This window comes from Panthera pardus, unplaced genomic scaffold (assembly GCF_024362965.1).
Source record: "Panthera pardus isolate Hobbes unplaced genomic scaffold, ASM2436296v1 HiC_scaffold_15, whole genome shotgun sequence".
NCBI lineage: Eukaryota > Metazoa > Chordata > Mammalia > Carnivora > Felidae > Panthera > Panthera pardus.
In genome coordinates, this window is record NW_026526710.1 from 34,108,392 (window position 1) to 34,127,941 (window position 19,550).

Below are 19,550 nucleotides of genomic sequence, written 5' to 3' on the forward strand. Positions count from 1 at the left end.
TTGTGAATTTGACTATGATATGCCTGGGTAATTGTTGGTTTTGTTGAATCTATTGGGAGTTCTCTGTCCTTCTTGGTTTTGATGTCAGTGTTCTTCCCTAGATTAGGAGTTTTCAACTATAATTTGCTTACATAAACCTTTTGCCCCTTTTTGTCTCTCTTCATCTTCTGGAACTACTATGATGCGAATGTTATTCCTCTTTAATAAGTTACTGAGTTCTCTAAATCCTATATTGTGATCTTTTGCTTTTGTTTCCCTCTTTATTCTGCTTCATTATTGTCCGTAATTTTATTTTCTTTATTGCTGTTTCGCTGCTTTGCTTCATCCATCCTTGCCGTCACAGCATCTATTTGAGATTGCATCTTGGTTATACCATTTTTAATTGCCGTCTGACTAGATTTTAGTTCTTTTATCTCTGCCTAAGGGGATTCTCTGGTGTCTACTATGCTCTTTTCAACCCCAGCTAGTATTCTTATAATTGTGGTTTTAAATTCTAGTTCAGACATCTTATTTATATCTGTGTTGATTAAATATCTGGCCATTATTTCCACCTATTCTTTCCTTTGGGGTGAATTCCTCCATCTTGTCATTTTGGAGGAAAAGAAAATAAAATCAAAACTAAAAATTTTAAAAATTAAAAACAAAACAAAAGTCAAAGAGGGGAACCTAGATCTTAGGTGTGTTTCAGTCTGCTTGTTAAGGGAAGATTGATAGAAAAGAGAAAAAAGAGAAAAGAAAAAAATTTAAAAATATTAAAAATTTTAAAAAATAATAGAATAATATAAAATAAACTAGAATAAAAAATTAAAAAGTTAAAGTTGCTCTTTCTCTACTCAAGAAAGAGAAAGAAAAGAAAGGAAAAAGAAAACAACAGAAGCAAAAACAGAAACAAAGAAAACAAGTGAACAAGCAAACAGAATGAAACCTGAATGAAGTTACATCTAGTTTCCCCTAGAACTGGAAACTTTTTAGCACACTATAGTCCATAGACTAAGCATGTGGACAGGATTTGTGCCATCTTCTGGGGGATGTGCCTGGAGGGCACAGGTGGGCAGGCCTTGGTGTAATGGCTCCTTTCTCCACTTGGTAGTGCTGCTTAGCTCACTGGGGTCAATGTGTGTGTGTGTGTGTGCGTGCGTGTGAGTGCGCACGTATGCACACGTGCACTAAAGGTGAAAATGGCTTCACCCAGCCCTCTAGTTTCTGGTATGGGAATTTCGTGCCCTCACAGACACTTGAGCAAACACCCCTCTTTTGCCTCATGCTTCCATTCATCCCTGACTTTACCCTGTGTGTGTTCAAGCTGTCTGCCTGCCAGGACGCGCTTCCCTCCAGAGTTTTATGTCAGATGGGGCTGTGTTTCAAAATCCCACACTTCAGAGCCCCGTGTGTCTCGGACCCATGCTGATTCTCCGGGGAAGAGTCTCCATGAGCAACGGCCACGTGCCAGCTTATCTCAGAAAACATTTGCACAATCACAGAGTGGCAGAAACTCAGAGCTTACGGCAAATCACAACACACAGCCAGCACCGGGTTTGGCTGCACTCTGGCATCTTTGTTTCAATATCAGTAAACATGGCAACTCTCTGGGATCTGCTGGGACTTTTGCCTGGGAGGAGGCCAGATGGCCCTTACCAAATGCACTCCCAACAGGGGAATTGCTTTCCCTAGTGTGACACATGTACTCTTCAGGCCATGCTGCCTGCTCCTGGGGATTCATCCTACTTCCTCACGGGAATACCACCACACGCCGAGCCCAAAACTTCAGACTCTGAGTGCCACTGTTTATAGAATGCTGGCAGTATTGAAACCCTCTCCTTTCTCCCCATCAATGGTTTTGGGAACAGATGTCTTGTCCAGTCCCCCGTGAGCGTTTTCACTCTTTCTCTCCAGGTACTTTTGGGGGGAGTGCTTTTCTTGAACAACCCTGATGTTCTCTATTCTCCCTCTTTCTCTGTGTGTCCTCTCCCCATGCCAAGGGTTCCTACCCTCTCTTGTTTCATGGTTTTTCTCTCCCCCATTTCACCCATCTGCACCATGTACCTGCCAAGTGCTCTCCCTCAAATTATGCAGATTGTTGTGTTAACCCTCAGATCGATTTCCTAGGTGTTCGAATGCTTTGATGCTGATCTAGCTGTGTTTCAGGGATGAGACAAGTTCAGGGTCCCCATACTACCCTGCCATCTTAACTCCATCCTCTCTGCTGACTCTCAAAGCTCGATGTTATACACACTCATCTTCCCAATGTTTGTCCTATGGGACAGGGGTGCCCCATGTGAGATCTGATCCCCTTCCTCCTCAGGGAGGTTCTCTACACTTGTGATATCTCTCCCACTTGTGCATCACTGCCTGCCAAGTGTTTGGTCTCCTACTATGTCTCTTCCCCTCCTGCCCTTCTTGATGGGCCTTCTCTTTATGCCTATGCCTCTAGTTCTGGAAGATCTGCTCTGCCAAGCTCAGCTCATTTTCAGAGTGAGTAACACTACATGTAGTTGTTACGTTGAAAATGAACCTATGAGAAATCGTATTTTCTCAGGATATTAGTGGGTCCTCTTAGTCACTTTTCACGTGGCGTAATGTGTGTTAATGAACACCTCCCACTTTTAGCACACGTTGATGATTCCCAAGGCAATTATTTCCAGCCAGGAACTTTATCTTGAGATCTACAACCATATCTTCAGGCTTCCTGTACATCGCTTTCGTTGGGTGCCATAGCAACACTTATAATTGATCGTGTCAAAAACGTAACTCATTTCTCTTCATCCCCAAACATATTTATTTTCTGATGTGACCTACCTCACAAAAATACCTTCCCCCACTCACTCATGCCATTTAAAATTGACCGTATCATCTTTCTTCTTCATCGGAAACCATGACTTCTGGGGACTGTGACTTTCCATCTGTGTGTTTTAGCAGCACAGCAGACATGGTCCCCCAACTCTGGCTGTAATTCCAGCCACTCCACATGTACCCTTTGCTCTCATCATAAATGAGTACATAATTACTAGCAATTGCACAAACACATTACTCTTTTCCTCTTTGCTTTTGTTTACGTTGTCTTTCTGAAGTGTTCTTTCTCTCCACACCTGGCTAACTCCTACTCAAGTGTTACTTCCGCATAAAGCCTGTCTCTCACTGTCCCCAAACCAGCCCTAACCATGCCACACTTCCGTGCTTTCTTACCCCCATGCTCACCTCTATTATAGCGTATAGAAAAATATTTTTAAATGTTAAATTTCCAAAGGCATTAAACAAAATCAGTTTAACAATGGCACGCTATGGTCCGAAGTTAAAAGAAAACAATGACAACAAAACAGAATAACAGAAAACCTTTGCCATCCCCCCCCCCCCGCCAAAGTCACTTTCTTTGTTTTACAAAAATGTTAGTAGATTTTCCTCATTTTTGTTTTTAACCTAACCTTATGAAACTAGCAAAATCTAAGAAATTCTGCACCCCATGAATGCAAGTAACTTATGACAGAGAATAAAAACTCATCTTTAAAATTTTAAAAAAAATTTTTTTAATGTTTATTTATTTTTGAGACAGAGAGAGACAGAGCATGAACGGGGGAGGGTCAGAGAGAGAGGGAGACACAGAATCCAAAACAGGCTCCAGGCTCTGAGCGGTCAGCACAGAGCCCGACACGGGGCTCGAACTCACGGACCGCGAGATCATGACCTGAGCTGAAGTCAGACGCTTAACCGACTGAGCCACCCAGGCGCCCCCTCATCTTTAAAATTAAGTAAATTAGAGTGTCTGGTTGGCTCAGTCAAGACAACATGCGACTCTTGATCTTGGGGTCATGAGTTCAAGTCACATGTGCGACATAGAGATGACATAAATAACATACATACATGTATTTAGCTAAATAGTCTGGGTAACATTTATTTCTATATTGAGCAAAATAGACATGGTAATAAGAGCAACAGATTGAATTGTATAAGTCACATTTCATGTCCCTGTAGTGCTTGAAGTTATAGAAGCACCCAAAAACAGTTGGCCTCCATATGAAACTATATTTTAGGAAATCACATAATACTTTCTTCATCATACAAATACAAATGCCTGCAATATCATAGAAAACAGAGACCAAAAAGGAAAATGGGCATGCTAAGAGTACCATATCATCTCGTGCTAAATTTAACAGTTTTTAAAATCATAAAGTAATTCAGTTTTAAAGTTAATTTTAGCTTTGTGGTGGGAAAAAAAATTAAAAGTTCTCATTTTTTCCCCACAATATCCATTAAACATCAGTCACATTTTCTCTTATTATATTTCAAGAAATACTCTAAATATTTAGGAAACTGAGGGAAGCTATAGAATCAAATAGAAGCTTCTGAACTCCTCCCTGGTCCCCCCCCCCCCCCATTACAGTGATTATGAAAATTTGCACCACCTGGACGCCTCTGTTGTAAGGCTACCCCTACTTATTAACCTTAATTTATCCCTCCATGATTTTCAAAACTTTCTAGTATGTTTTAAACACTCCTATTTTCCTGAAAATACCAGTAGCTATTGATTCAATGTGATGTGCATGAAGCAGAGGTCTTAGAACTCCACAAATCATGGGTGGCCATGGAGTGAGCTAGAAAATGGAATTGAGTAATTCTTTAAAATTTTTTTTTTTAACGTTTATTTATTTTTGACACAGAGAGAGACAGAGCATGAACGGGGGAGGGTCAGAGAGAGGGAGACACAGAATTGAAACAGGCTCCAGGCTCTGAGCTGTCAGCACAGAGCCCGACGCGGGGCTTGAACTCACAGACCGCGAGATCATGACCTGAGCCGAAGTCGGCCGCTTAACCGACTGAGCCACCCAGGCGCCCCATGGAATTGAGTAATTCTAAGAGACTAGACCATGGCTTCTAAGGATGTGGGCTTCTCTCCACACAGACTAGGAACACTATAAGGATAGAAATTGTGTTGATGTGTGTGCATATATAATGCATACATATAGATACACACACATAATATATATACATAATATATAATATATACATAATATATGTGTATAACTTACATGTGTATATAAGTTATATTCTTATATCCATCTCCGATGAGCATATGTGCCTAAAAAACATATGTGGAATAAGCAGCCAGAAATGCATCCCATTTTAAATAGGATAACCTATGGAAAATGTGCTTCTTGGCAATAATAAGTTTTATTTATGTCACCTGGACAAGTTCAAGCTATCAATAGGGTCCTCTCAGAAAACCAGGAGAATGTAACTTTATGACAAAACCCCGTTTCATTCTCTCCACTAATTTGCCTGGGCTCCTCTCAGAGATCTTTTCAGTTGTAATTTGTAAGTAGGTATAAGGGAGGTGACATGTTGTATTGTACTTAATGTCTACTATCTGCATCCTGGAAAAAAAAAAAAGCTGCCTTAGAGGGTAAATAGGAATGACATTTTTTTCAGTCCAAGGAAACTGTCCTTCTAAGTATCCATCTTTTTAATATCAATAAGAACCTTTCTATAGCAGTAAACTCTTCAAAATTGATACAACTGCACCCAGTTTTTCCTATCTTTTTTGCCATCCCACCTTATTTCGTCTTCTTGTAGGGCTGGTGCATTTCCTTAGAGAGGCGATATACTATAGCTACAATCATTCCCTACCTTTGCAGCCCTGGCAGAGTTAAGACTTGATGATATTTCTCATCATAGTAGCGGGTGAGATCCCAATAGTGACACCCACTTTCAATCAATAAGTTCAGTTATTTTTGGAACAATTGCCGAAAGGAACGTTGGGTTGACTACATGGAACCATCTGCTTCAGAGTAGGGTATGACTGGCTGCAGAGTACAGAGGAACAGGAGCCAATACGAAGGAAGGTTATGGATTTACTGGAGCCGTAAGTACATTGGCTCATTTCTATGTCAAAGGGGGAGGTCACAGGGGAAAGTAGTTCTACAAAAATAATCAGCCCTGAAGGGAGACCAAGTGAATAATGCAGCTGTGGACTTCTAGAAATTTTGTGAGATGCTGTGATACTCGGTAGTAACCAGACAGTAGTTATTGCTGATATGTTTCACGTTGTTTGAAATCATTTACCTTCTTCAAGCGCCTGCCAGCATTTCTAGGATTTCAAAGCAAGTCATAAACTCCAAAGGACTGAGAACCACAGAATACATAAATAAAGCCACTTGAAAAGAAGCCTAATATTTTCTCTTGGATAATAGAAAACAGCTACCCCAAAGCTAGGGGTTGTTCTACTAAAGAGTTATAGTTTGGGTTGACTAAACTGCACAACTACCTGAGACTTAGTAACTTAAAATAATGACATTATTTTGCTCATGAATCTGTAACTTGGGCAGGCGTCAGTGAGGACAGCTTATCTCTCCCACTCTGGTATCTACTGGAACCATTCAAAGACTAAGAGCTGGAATCCTCATTTACTCACATGTCTGGTTCTCGATACTGGCTGTAGGCTGGGACCTTACCTGGAAACGTCAGCCACAACACCCGCACGTGGCATCTCCATTCAATGTGGTTTCCTAAGGACATGGTATCAGATCCAAGGGCGAGTGTCCCTAGATAGAAAGCCAGATAAGCAGTGTCACTTTCTACAGTTCAGTATTAAAAGCCATGCAACAGCATGTCCACTGCGTTCTGTTTTTCACAGTACTCATGTAGGCTCACCCAACTTCCAGAGAAATGGGAGTGGATTCCACTTCTGGGTAATGGATTGCCAAAGTTCTGGAAGATCACATCAGACTAGAAATGCTGCTGTGGCTATTTTAGGAAAATATAACATGCTACAATCTCCCCCTTTTGTCATAATAATTTGTATCCTTCCCACATGCAAAATGCATTTTCATGAATTTTTTGTCCTATTTTTCTGATGCTTTTGGTACTCTTCTGCATTTTTTAAACTAGTGGGATTTCTTTTCCTTTTCAAATCACACGTTTTGCTCTATGACCTTGAAATCACGCTTCCAACGAGTTATAAAGAGTTATAATCTTTATGATTTTCCTTTAATGTATAGCCTAGATATTTGGACATATATGCTGACCTCACAGATTTTTTTTTTAATTTTTTTTTAACGTTTATTTATTTTTGAGACAGAGAGAGATAGAGCATGAACAGGGGAGGGGCAGAGAGAGAGGGAGACACAGAATCGGAAGCAGGCTCCAAGCTCTGAGCCGTCAGCCCAGAGCCCGACGTGGGGCTCGAACTCACGGACTCACAGACCGTGAGATCGTGACCTGAGCTGAAGTCGGACACTTAACCAACTGAGCCACCCAGGCGCCCCCCTCACAGATTTTTTAAATAATCAATAGCTTTATGTTCATCCCAAGCAATTCAAGGATGTTTTCACACTTTGTTTCTTCTTGTCTCCTCCAACTTGATAATGCTATAGCAGTTTAAGGTGCTATAACAAAATGCCATACGCTAAGTAGCTTAAGCAACAGACATTTATTTCTCATAGTTCTAGAAGCTAAAAGTCCAAGATCAAGTGCAAGCAGATCTGGTGCCTGGAGAGCACCCTCTTCCTGGTTTGCAGATGTCTTCTGCCTTCTTACTCTATCTCACATGGATGGGAGAGATGGCTCTGGTCTCTTCTTATATTTTTAGGGCATTAATTCCATCACGGGGCTCTATCTTCGTGACCTTATCTAAATCTAATTATCTCCCAAAGGCCTTACTTCTAACTACCATCACATTGGGAATTAGAACTTCAACATATGAACTTGGGAAAAGCACATTCAGTCCACGGCATTATGCTACTATTTTCTAATATTTTAGGTCTGGCTTCTTTTCTCACCAAAAATTAAGTATTGTTGTATTTGCTTTAAGAAGTTAGAAAAAATTCAGTTGATTATTGCTATATTCACCATTGTTTTTATCAATATTTTTCTCATCACTTTTTTAATTGGGATACAAGTCACATATGATGAAATTCGCCATTTTAAAATGTAGAATTCAATGGCCTTTGGTATATTCACAATGTTATGCAACATCACCAATGTCTTAAAATATTTTCATCACCACCCCAAATAGCCCATATGGATTAGCGTCCCTATTCCCACTACCCACCCCTCACCCCCAAGGTCCTGGCAACTTCTTGAATTTACCTGTTCTAGACACTTAATATAAATCATACAATATGTGGCCTTTTATGTTTGACTGCTTTCACCTAGCATAATGTTCCAAGTTTCCTCCATGTTGTAGTATGTATTAGTACCTCACTCCTTTTTATGGCTGAAAAACATTCAACTGTACCTATATATTTCATTTGGTTTATCTATTTATCTCTTGATGGACACTTTGCTTGTTACTTCCATTTTCTGGTCATTTGAATGATGCTGTTGTGAATGCCAAAAGGATTTTTATAGAGGTTACACTGTTTTGAATTTCCACAAGCAAACTATGAAGTTTCCATTTTCTTCACACACCGATCAACACTTGTTATTTTCTGTTTTGTTTTTTTTCTTTCTGATTATGGAGATCCTAGTGGGTGTGCAGTAATATTGCATTTTGGTTTCAATTTGCATATACCTCATGACTAATGATGTTGAACATCTTTCAGTCTCTTGTTGGCCATTTATATATCTATCTTGGAGAAATATCTGTTCAAATATTTTGCCTATTTTCAAATTAGGTTATCTGTCATTTTATTATTGGGATATAAGAGATCTCTATGCATTTTTGACACAAGAGCCTTATCAGGCATTTAATATGCAAATTTTCTCCATCCTATGGTTGTTTTTTCAGTTTCTAAATAGCGTTCTTTGAGTAATAAAAGTTGTTAACTTTGATGAAGTTCTATTTTTTTCTTTGGTTATGTGTTTGATGTCATATTTAAGAAATTATTGTCTATTGCCAAGTATGAAGATTTACACCTTTATTTTCTTAGAGATTTTATATTCTTTATCTCTTACATTTAAAGTGTTTTATCTTTTTTGAATTAGTTTGTTTATGGTGTGAGGTAGGGGGTCAAACGTAACTCTTTAATATGTAACCATCTAGTTTTCCCAGCACCATTGGATGAAAACAGTAGTCTTCCCTCCTTGAATGGTCTTGGCATCCTTGTCTGAGTTCATCTCTAGATCTATCTTTATCCCATTGATGTACACGTCTATGTTTGTGCCATTTCCACACTGTTTTGGTGACTGTTGCTTTGTAGTAGATTTCAATATCAGGAAGTGTGAGTTCTCTAATCTTGTTCTTCTTTTTCAAGATTATTTTTCCTATTCTAGTTTCTCTGTATTTTCATAGGGATTTTAGTCATTTCTGTAATTAAAGAAGTTGAAATTTTGACAGGGATGGCATTGAATCTGTAGATCAACCTGGATAATATTGTTGCCTTAACAAAAATAAGGCTTCCAATCCCCAAACATAGGATATTTTTCAATTTGTAAATTACTTGTAACAATGTTTTATAGTTTCACTGTTCGAGTCATCATTTCTTGCATCTTGGCTGTTCCATCTGGAATTGATTTTGTTCCAATTAAAGAATATACTTTATAATTTTCTTTCTGGAAGTTCTGCTATTAAACTCTCTCAGTTTTTGCTTTCTTGAAATGTCTTTATTTTTTGCTCTCAGCATTGAAAGGTATTTTTGCTTGCTATTGAATTCTAAGTTGACAGTTATTTTTTCTTAGCCTACTGAAGATAGTATTTTATAATATTTTCCCTCCATTGCTGCTGCTATTGTCAATCTAACTGTCATTCTTTCTATGGAGCTTGAGGCTTTATTCTTTATTACACAATTTTTTTCCTATACAATTTAGACTCAACTTTTTTTAAAATTAATTAATTAATTAATTTATTTATTTTTAATATATGAAATTTACTGTCAAATTGGTTTCCATACAACACCCAGTGCTCATCCCAAAAGTCAACTTTTTAAATTAAAAAAACATTTTGTATTATTATTGAAGTTGCAATGAATATATAGATCTTGCTTCAGCTCAGCATTAAGAACAGTAGCGTGTTTACAATATTAAGTATTCTTTTTAATGAAATGGATTATTGGTCCATAATATCATTTAATAAAGTTTTATAATATCTACATATTGTCCTTGGTCATCCTTTGTTAGATTTATCCTCAGATATTTATATTTTCGATGCTATTAGAATTGCTATCAATTTTCAAGTTTTATATAAATTTTTTTGTTTGCATGCATGGAAGTACAATTGACCATTGTATATTCTTGTATGCAGTAACTTGCTGTACTCTCTTAGTGATTCTAATTATCTATACATCCTGAGAAGAATTTCTATACAGTCACTTGCATCATCTGAAAATAATAACAATGGTTGTATTTCTTTCCCTCCAGTGTGTATGCATTTAATTTTCTTTTTCTTACTATGTTTGGTAGGAACTTCAGTATAATGTGTAATAGATCTGTAAAATTAGATATTTGATGCTGTAGCTGAATTTAAACAACTGCTTTCAACATTTCTTTAAGTTGGTGTTTTTTGTACTTATTTAATTTCCATTTTGTGTGAAATTAGATGTTGTAGGATAGAAAAAATAAATTATTTTATTTCATTTGTCCCATGTTGGCAATGGGACTAGGATCTGGAATTTTGAAATAGTGACTGCTTTAACTTCATCATATTTAGTCTCGTGATGTTTAACCTCATCAACATTTCCTCGTCTATATAAAGCTAATCCATTTATTTTGCTGATGTCTGTTAAAAATATTTTGGACCTTGGGTTAACTTAATGACTGTCAAGATTAGTCAGTCAGAATGTAAATATTTTAAGAAGAAACTAAGCAACAAAATAATATTTATATTCCCTGCAGAAAATTAAAAGGGTGACATCGTTAGAGCATTTGGGGGGAATTTCCTAGTTTTATTACCATTTTAGCAAAACCTTAAGTAAAGATTATGTTCCACTTTTTTAAAAAAATTTTAATGTTTTATTTATTTATGAAAAAGAGAGAGAGAATAAACAGGGGAGGGGCAGGGAGAAAGGGAGACACAGAATCCACAAAGCAGGCTTCAGGCTTTCAGCTGTCAGTACAGAGCCCAACCATGGGGCTCCATCCTGTGAACCGTGAGATCATGACCTGAGCTGAGGTCAGAGGCTTGACCAACTGAACCACCAGGCACCCCACGTTATCTTTTATTTTTAAAGCATAATTTAAATGTATAGTCAAATCTGAATTTATAATGGTATTCCTGGAAAACACAAGCCTAATCCATTTAAATGGGAGTTAACTTTATGATAAATAGAGACTTAGGGACATGTAATTAGTATTTGAAAATTTTCCTCATATAAACCTTACTTAAGCATAAAATACCATAATAAAACTAAGAGGCTTAATTTATTGTAGTGGTATAATTTGATGACATTTTGAATTAATCTTTTTCTATCTTCAAGTACAGAGCACATAACACAGGGTGGTTTTTATCAGATACATATATAGTAGGTTTCTGCTAACTCATTTATCATATGCATGCAAGCCAACTATAACAACGCGTGCTAAAACTTTGAGACAATCCTTTATAAACTCCCATGTCTCTGTAATTCAGAGTTTTAGATAGCAAGCCAGGTTGCTGATGGCTTCCTGGCTTTAGCTAAAGGCCATTCAGAAAACTACGAAGAGTTTCAATTAATGCCTATCTTAAAGATGCTTGGATATTACTCTATTTTTTTTTTTTTTTAAATTCAATCATGTGCTGGTCTTTTTTTTTTTTATAATTTAACTTGATTTTTTATTTTTTAAAATTTACATCCGAATTAGTTAGTATATAGTGAAGCAATGATTTCAGGAGTAGCTAGTCTTTTTTTAAAGATTAAAAAAAATTAGTTCAAGTATAGTTAAACATATAGTATTTGTTTCAGGTGTATAATATAGTGATTCAACAGTTCTATACATTACTCAACAATCATGTTAAGTGTACTCTTAATCCCCTCACCTACTTCATCCATCTCCCACAATCCTCCCCTCTGGTAACCATTAGTTCTCTATAGTTAAGTTTCTTTCTTGGCTTCTCTCTTTCTCTCTCTCTCTCTCTCTTTTTCCCTTTGCCCATATGTTAATTAAATTCCACCTATGAGGGAAATCATATGGTATTTGTCTTTCTCTGACTGATTTATTTTACTTAGGATTATAATCTCTAGATCCACCCATGTGGGAAAAAGTGGGAAACTTTTTCCACAAGTGGGAAAAAGATTACATTCTTTTTTACGACTGAATAATATTCCATTGTATATATATATATATACCACATCTTCTTTATCCATTCATCTAACTATGGACACTTGGGCTGCTTCCAAAATTTGGCTATTGTAAATAATCCTGCTATAAAAATAATGATGTGTGTTTCCTTTTGAATCTGTATTTTTGGGGTAAATACTCAGTAGTGTGCTTAGTGGATTGTAGGATAGTTCCATTTTTAACTTTTGAGGAAACTGCATGTGATTTTTCACAGTGGCTGCACCAGTTTGCATTCCTACCAGCGGTGCACGAGCGTTCCTTTTTCTCCACACCTTCACCAACACTTTTTTCATAGGATTTCGAGTTTAGCCATTCCGACATATGTGAGGTGATATCTCACTCTTGTTTTGATTTGTATTTCCTTGATGATGAGTGATGCTGAGTATCTTTTCACATGTCTCTTGGTCATCCAGATGTCTTCTTTGGAGAAATGTCTGTTCATGTCTTCTGCCCATTTTTAATTGGGACATTTGATTTTTTGGGTGTGGAGTTGTACCAGTCGTTTAATATATTTTTATACTAACCCTTTATTAGATATGTTGCTTGCAAGTATCTTCTCCCATTCTTTGAGCTTTCTTGATTTTTTTCTTTCCCTGTGCAGAAGCTTTTTATTTTGATATAGTCCTAATCATTTATTTTTGTTTTTATTTCCCTTGCCTCAAGAGACATCTAGAAACAAAATGTGGCTGTGGGCGACGCCAGAGAAATTACAAACTGTGTTCTCTTCTAGGACTTGCATGATTTTAGGTCTCACGTTTAGGTCTTCAAACCATTTTGAGTTTATTTTTGTGTTTGGTGTCAGAAAGTGGTCCAGTTTCATTCCTTTGCATGCACCTGATGAGTTTTACCAACACGATTTTTTGAAGAGGCTTTTTTTTCCCCATTATATATTCTTCCTCCATTTTTCAAAAATTGATTGACTGTATACCTGTGGGTTTATTTCTGGCTTTCATCCTGTTCCATCCATCTATATATCCATTGTGTGCCAGTATCATTACTCTTTAGATCACCACCTCTTTGTAATGTGACTTAAAGTCTGGAATTGTGATGCCTCCAGCTTCGCTTTTAATTTTCAAGGTTGCTTTGGCTACTCAGGGTCTTTTGTGGTTCCATAACAATTTTAGGATTGTTTATCCTATTTCTGTGAAAAATACTCTTGGCCTTTTGAGAGGGTTACGTTAACTGTGTAGATTGCTTTGGGTAGTAGAGACATTGTAACACTATTGGCTCTTCCAACCCATAAGCATGAACTATCTTTCCATTTCTTTGTGTCATCTTCAGTTTCTTTCACCAGTGTCTTATAGTTTTCAGAATACAGGTATTCTATCTTTTTGGTTACATTTATTTCCAGGTATTTTATTGTTTTTGGTGCAATTATAAATGGGATTGTTTTCTTAATTTCAGTTTCTGTTGCTTCATTTTGGTGTAGAGGAGTGCAACAGGTTTCTGTGCACTGATTTTGTATCCTGTGACGTTACTGAATTCATTTATTAGATCTAGTAGATTTTTGGTAGAGTCTGGGGTTTTCTAGATAGAGTATCATGTCATCTGCAAATATTGAAAATTTTACTTCTTCCTCACCAATTTGGATGCTTTTACTTCTTTTTCTTGCAGGTAGGATTTCCAATACTATACTGAATAAAAATGGTGAGAGTCTGGGGCGCCTGGGTGGCTCAGTCGGTTAAGCCTCCGACTTCAGCCCGACTTCAGCTCAGGTCACGATCTCACGGTCCGTGAGTTCAAGCCCCGCGTCGGGCTCTGGGCTGATGGCTCGGAGCCTGGAGCCTACTTCCGATTCTGTGTCTCCCTCTCTCTCTGCCCCTCCCCCGTTCATGCTCTGTCTCTCTCTGTCTCAAAAATAAATAAACGTTAAAAAAAATTAAAAAAAAAATGGTGAGAGTACACATCCTTGTCTCCTTCCTGACCTTAGGGGAAAAGCTCTCATTTTTCCCCCATTTAGGATGATATCAGCTGTGGGTGTTTTTTTTTTTTTTCATGTAAGGCTTTTATTATGTTGAGGTACATTCCCTCTGACCCTGCTTTGTTGAGGGTTTTTATCATGAATGCATGCTGTACTTTGTCAAATGCTTTTTCTGCATCTACTGAAATGATTATATGCTTTTATCCTTTGTCTTATTAATGTGATGTATCACATTGATTATTTGGCGAATATTTGACCACTCCTGCATCCCAGGAATAAATCCCACTTGATCCTGGTGAATTATTTTTTAATGTATTTTTGGATTTTGTTTGCCACAAAATTTTGTTGAGGATTTTGCATCTATGTTCATCAGAAATACTGGCCTGTAGCCCCTATAATTTGTGGTGTCTTTATCTGGTTTTGGTATGAGTGTATTACTGGCCTCATAGGATGAATTTGGAAGGTTTCCTTTATCTTCTATTTTTTGGAACCCTTTGAGAAGAATAGTTATTAACTCTTCCTAAATGTTTGGTAGAATTCACCTGTAAAGCCATGTGGTCCCAGACTTAGGTGTGTTGGGAGTTTTTTATTACTAATTAAATTTTATTATTGGTGATCAGTCTATTCAAATTTTCGACTTCTCCCTGCTTCAGTTTTTGTACACTATATGTTTCTATGAATTTATCTATTTCTTCTAGGTTGTCAAATTTTTTGGCAGATAGTTTTTCATAATATTCTCTTATAATGCTTTCTGTTTCTGTGGTGTTGGTTGTTATTTCTTCCCTCTCATTTTTTATTTTGCTTATTGATTCTTTTTTTTCTTGAGTCTGGCTAGTGATTTTTTCATGTTTTTTGATCTTTTCAAATAACCAGCTCCTGGTTCCATTGATCTGTTTTCTTTTATTCTTGTTAGCTTCTATATAATTTCTTTTTTTAAGTTTATTTTTATTTATTTTTGTGTGTGAGGAAGAGAGAGAAAACCAGGGAAAGGCAGGGAGAGAGGGAGAGAGAGAGAATCCCAAGCAGGCTCTGCACTGTGCAGAACCTGATGCAGGGCTTGATCTCATGAAACGTGGGATGATGGCCTGAGCCAAGATCAAGTGTTGCAAGAACCATGAGATGATGACCTAAGCCAAGATCAAGTGTTGGATGCTGGACTGAGTGAGCCCCCCAGGTGCCCCTGTATCACTTATTTCTGTTATATTTATTATTTCCTTCCTTATGCCAATTTTGGTCTTTGTGTGTTCTTTTTTTTCTAGCTCCTTTAGGAGGAAGGCTAGCTTATTTATTGGAGATTTTTCTTGTTTTTTTGATGTAGTCCTGTATTGCTATAAATTTCCCTTTTAGAACCACTTTTGCTGCATCCCAAAGATTTTGGATCATTGTGTTTTTATTTTTACTTCTTTCCATGTAATTTTTTACTTCATCTTTGATGTCTTCGTCAACCCATTCATTGCGTAGTAGTGTGTTATTTAACCTCCGTGTATTTATGCTCCGTTCAGATTTTTTTCTTGTGGTTGATTTCTAGTTTCATAGTGTTGTGGTTAGAAAAGATGCATGGTATGACTTTGTTCTCTTTGAATGTTTTGTGGGCTCATATGTGATCTATTCTGGAGAATGTTCCATGTGCATTTGAAAAGAATGTATATTTGGTTGTTTTAGGATGCAATGTTCTGAATATATCTGTTAAACCCATTTGATCCAATGTGTCGTTCAAAGCCACTGTTTCCTTATTGATTTTCTGTTTGGGTGGTTTGTCCTTCGGATGATCTGATGTGAGGTGTTGAAGTCCCCTACTATTATTGTATTACAATTGATTATTTCCTTTATGTTTATTATTGACTGTTTATGTATTTAGGTGCTGTCATGTTGGTACATAAATATTTACAATTGTTATATATTCTTGTTGGATTATCCCCTTTATTTTTATATAGTGTCCTTCTTTTTGTCTCTTATTACAGTCTTTGCTTTAAAATCTATTTTGTCCAATATAAGTATTGCTATTGCTATAAGTATTGCCCATGTTTCTTTTGGAAACTTTTTGCATGATAAGTGCTTCTCTATCTACTCTGTCACCCTTTATCTTTTGATTGAAGCATTTAGTCCATTTACAATCTAAGTAATTATTGGTGGATATGTATTTATTGCTGTTTTGTTACTTGTTTTGTGTTTTTTAATTTTAGTTCTTTATTTTTACTTTTTAAAAATGTTTATTTTGTTTGAAAGAAAGCCGGAGGTAGAGAGAGAGGGCACACGAGCAGGGGAGGGAGAGAAGGAGGGGTAGAGAGAATCCCAAGCAGGATCCGTGCTGTCAGCACAGATCCTGATGTGGGGCGTGAACTCACAAACCATGAGATGATGACCTGAGCCAAAATCAAGAGTCAGATGCTTATCTGACTGAGCCACCCAGTGGCCCCTGTTTTTGGCTTTTAATTTTTCTCTGGTCATTTTTTTCTCTTGCTTTCTTTCATGTTGTGTTGGCTTTCTTTAGTGATATACTAGGGTTCCATTCTTTATTCTTTGCTTTCTACTACTGGTTTTGATTTGTAGTTACCATTAGGTACATATATAACATCTGCCTATGGTAGTCTATTTTAAGTTGATTGTTGCTTAAGTTTGAATCCATTTTTTACTCCTCTCCTGCCCTTGTTTTAGGTACATATGTCATACTTCACATCCTTTAATCTCAATCAATCTTGACTTATTTTTACAAAAATATTTATTTTTTAAAAAAGGAGAATGTTTATTTTTAATGTTTTTATGTTTTTATTTTTCATACTCTCACTTCTGGTCTTTCTTTTCCACTCAAAGTCTCCCCTTTGATTTTTTTTTTTTTTTTTTTTTTGGTAGGGTAATTTAGTGGTCATGAACTTCTTTCATTTTTATTTGTCTGAGAAACTATCTCTCCTATTCTGACCAATAGCTTTGCTAGATACTATATTCTTGGCTGCAGATTTTCCTCTTTCAGCATTTTGAATATGTCATGCTGCTCCCTTCTGGTCTGCAAAGTTTCTGCTGAAAAATCCTCTGATAGGCTTATGGAGTTTCCATTGTACATAACTGTTTTTCTTTTCTCTTGCTGCTTTTAAGTGTTTTCTTTATTGCCGTTTTAATTACTATGCACCTTGGTGTGGAACTCCTTAGTTGATTTTTTGGGGGTATCTCTGTGCCTCCTGGATCTGGATATTTGTTTCCTTCCCCAGGTTAGGGAAATTTTTAGCTGCCATTTCTTCAAATAAATTTTATGCTCTCTTTTCTCTATCTTCTTCTTCTAGGATCCCTATTAGGTGAATGTTATTACGCTTCATTACGCTGAGTTTCCTAAATCTATTCTCATTTTGCATACTTTTTTCCCTCTCATTTGCTCAGCTTCATTACTTTTCATTACTCTGCCTTCCTGGTCATTAATTCATTCCTTTGCTTTCTCTAGCCTGTTTATTCTATCAAGTGTATTTTCAATTTCATTTGTTGTGTTCATCTCTCATTGGTTCTTATTTATCTCTTTGTTAAGGGTCTCACTGATGTCCACTACTCTTTTCCCAGGTCTACTAAATATCCTTATGATCATTGCTTTAAGTTCTCTATCTGGCATATTATGATATCTGTTTTGCTTAGGTGTCTTATTGTGGTTTTTTTCTATTGTTTAATTTGGAACAAATTCCTCTGTCTCTTCATTCTGTATCACTCTCTGTGTCTGTTTCTGTGTGTTAAAGTCAGCTATATCCCTTGCTTTTGAGGGTATTGGCTTTGTGAAGAAGAGGTCCTGTGATGCTCTGCAGTGCAGTGTTCCCTGCTCCCGAGGGCCTGGTACTTTAGGAAGTGTCTTCTGTCTGTGTTGCCTATCCCTGCTGTTGAGTCCTGGCCTCTTTTCATTTAAGTCCAGTTGCCTGCAAAGGCTCTCTGTGCCTTCTGTGGGCAGTTTTTGTCCCTGGCTGGGCGGGGGGCATTTTAGCAAGGTGTGCACTGATCTGCTTATGAAATCTGACTTTCTTCCACTGCCGCCACAACTGAGGCCCCACAAAAGGCATGGGTTGGGAGATAGTGCTGGTGAGGTTTACACCAGTCTTCTAGGGAATGAGGCCCATAGCACAGGGATTGAGGCAACCATGACTAAGGGTGGATCCATGGATGTGCTGAGGGTCAGGGCTTGGTATAAGCAAGTTAGGTAGCAAGTGTCCACACTAGGATGGTTCCATCAGGTGGTAGTGTGTTTATGCTGGCGGGGGTAGGGGGGAGGAGGAGGAAAATGGTGCCTGCCAGTTTCTTTTTCCCTGGAGGGGTCTCTTAATATCTCTGCTTTTGCGGGCCATCCTCTGAGATAAGTAAATCACTTCCCCTCCCATCTATGCTGGTATTTTACAAACTGCTTCTTCTCTGCTTTATTTCCACTGCCTGTTTGTTGCGCTGTCTCTTTCAGGGTGCAGACTCATCTTCCTAACCTCCTCTGTGCTGTCCTAGAGCCAAGCCCCCTGATTTTTAAAATTCCAGGCTTTAAGTTCCATTGGTTGTAATAATTCATGAAATTTGGCCCATCTCACTTTCCAAGCCAAATAGGGAGATTCATCTTCCATGTGCCAGCTCCCCAGGGTGGTAGTCTTTTTTTTTGGGGGGGGGGGCTTCTCAGTACCATTGGCTCCCTCTGTACCACAGATAACCATGGTCTGTTTCAGTCCCAAATCAAATCTTCACCCAGCCTACTTTCTTTGATATGGTCTCTTCTCTATTTTTAGTTGTGGAGTTTGTTCTGCCAGTCTTCAGATCATTTTCCGGGTTATTTGTTCTGAGTGTTTTCTAGTTGTGTCTGTGGGATTAGGTGAGCTTAGTGTCCTCCTACTCCACCATCTTCCACAAAATCATATCTTCTGATGGATATTACTCTTATTTCTGAGCTAATGTCCTATACTTTATTGTTGCAGTTGCCACATTCCCACAGATAAAGAGCTGGTTGCTTCTATATAGCAGAAAGCAAGTGCTATACTTGCCTAATAAGGGATCACACTTACCTTCAACCGAAGAACTAAAAGAATGAAGTTACATTCTTAGCCATTGAGAGTTATCCCTAAGACACAGTGTGAAAGGTGACTGGTACCTAGGTCAAGGCTATCCTCAGATAGGAATTTCATTTATCTGGAATTGCATTTTCTTCATATTCTTTCAGACCATTTAAAATTATTAACAAAGAATATTCTTTCAACTTATTTAGGTAGGTGAGAATTGTTACTCAATGCCAACTTTAATCTGGCACACATCACTAGTAGCCTATTGTGTTCCAGAATCCTCAAATGGCAGTGTGATAAGCGTTGGGCTCGTCTATACCCATGGTGACCTTAATGGATGGACAGAAAAGTTCAGATTTTAAGTCCTATCTTAAACTCTTCCATTAAGAGGGATACAAACCTGAAGCAGTACCTATTCTTAATTTGGGAAGACCCTAAATTATTGAATA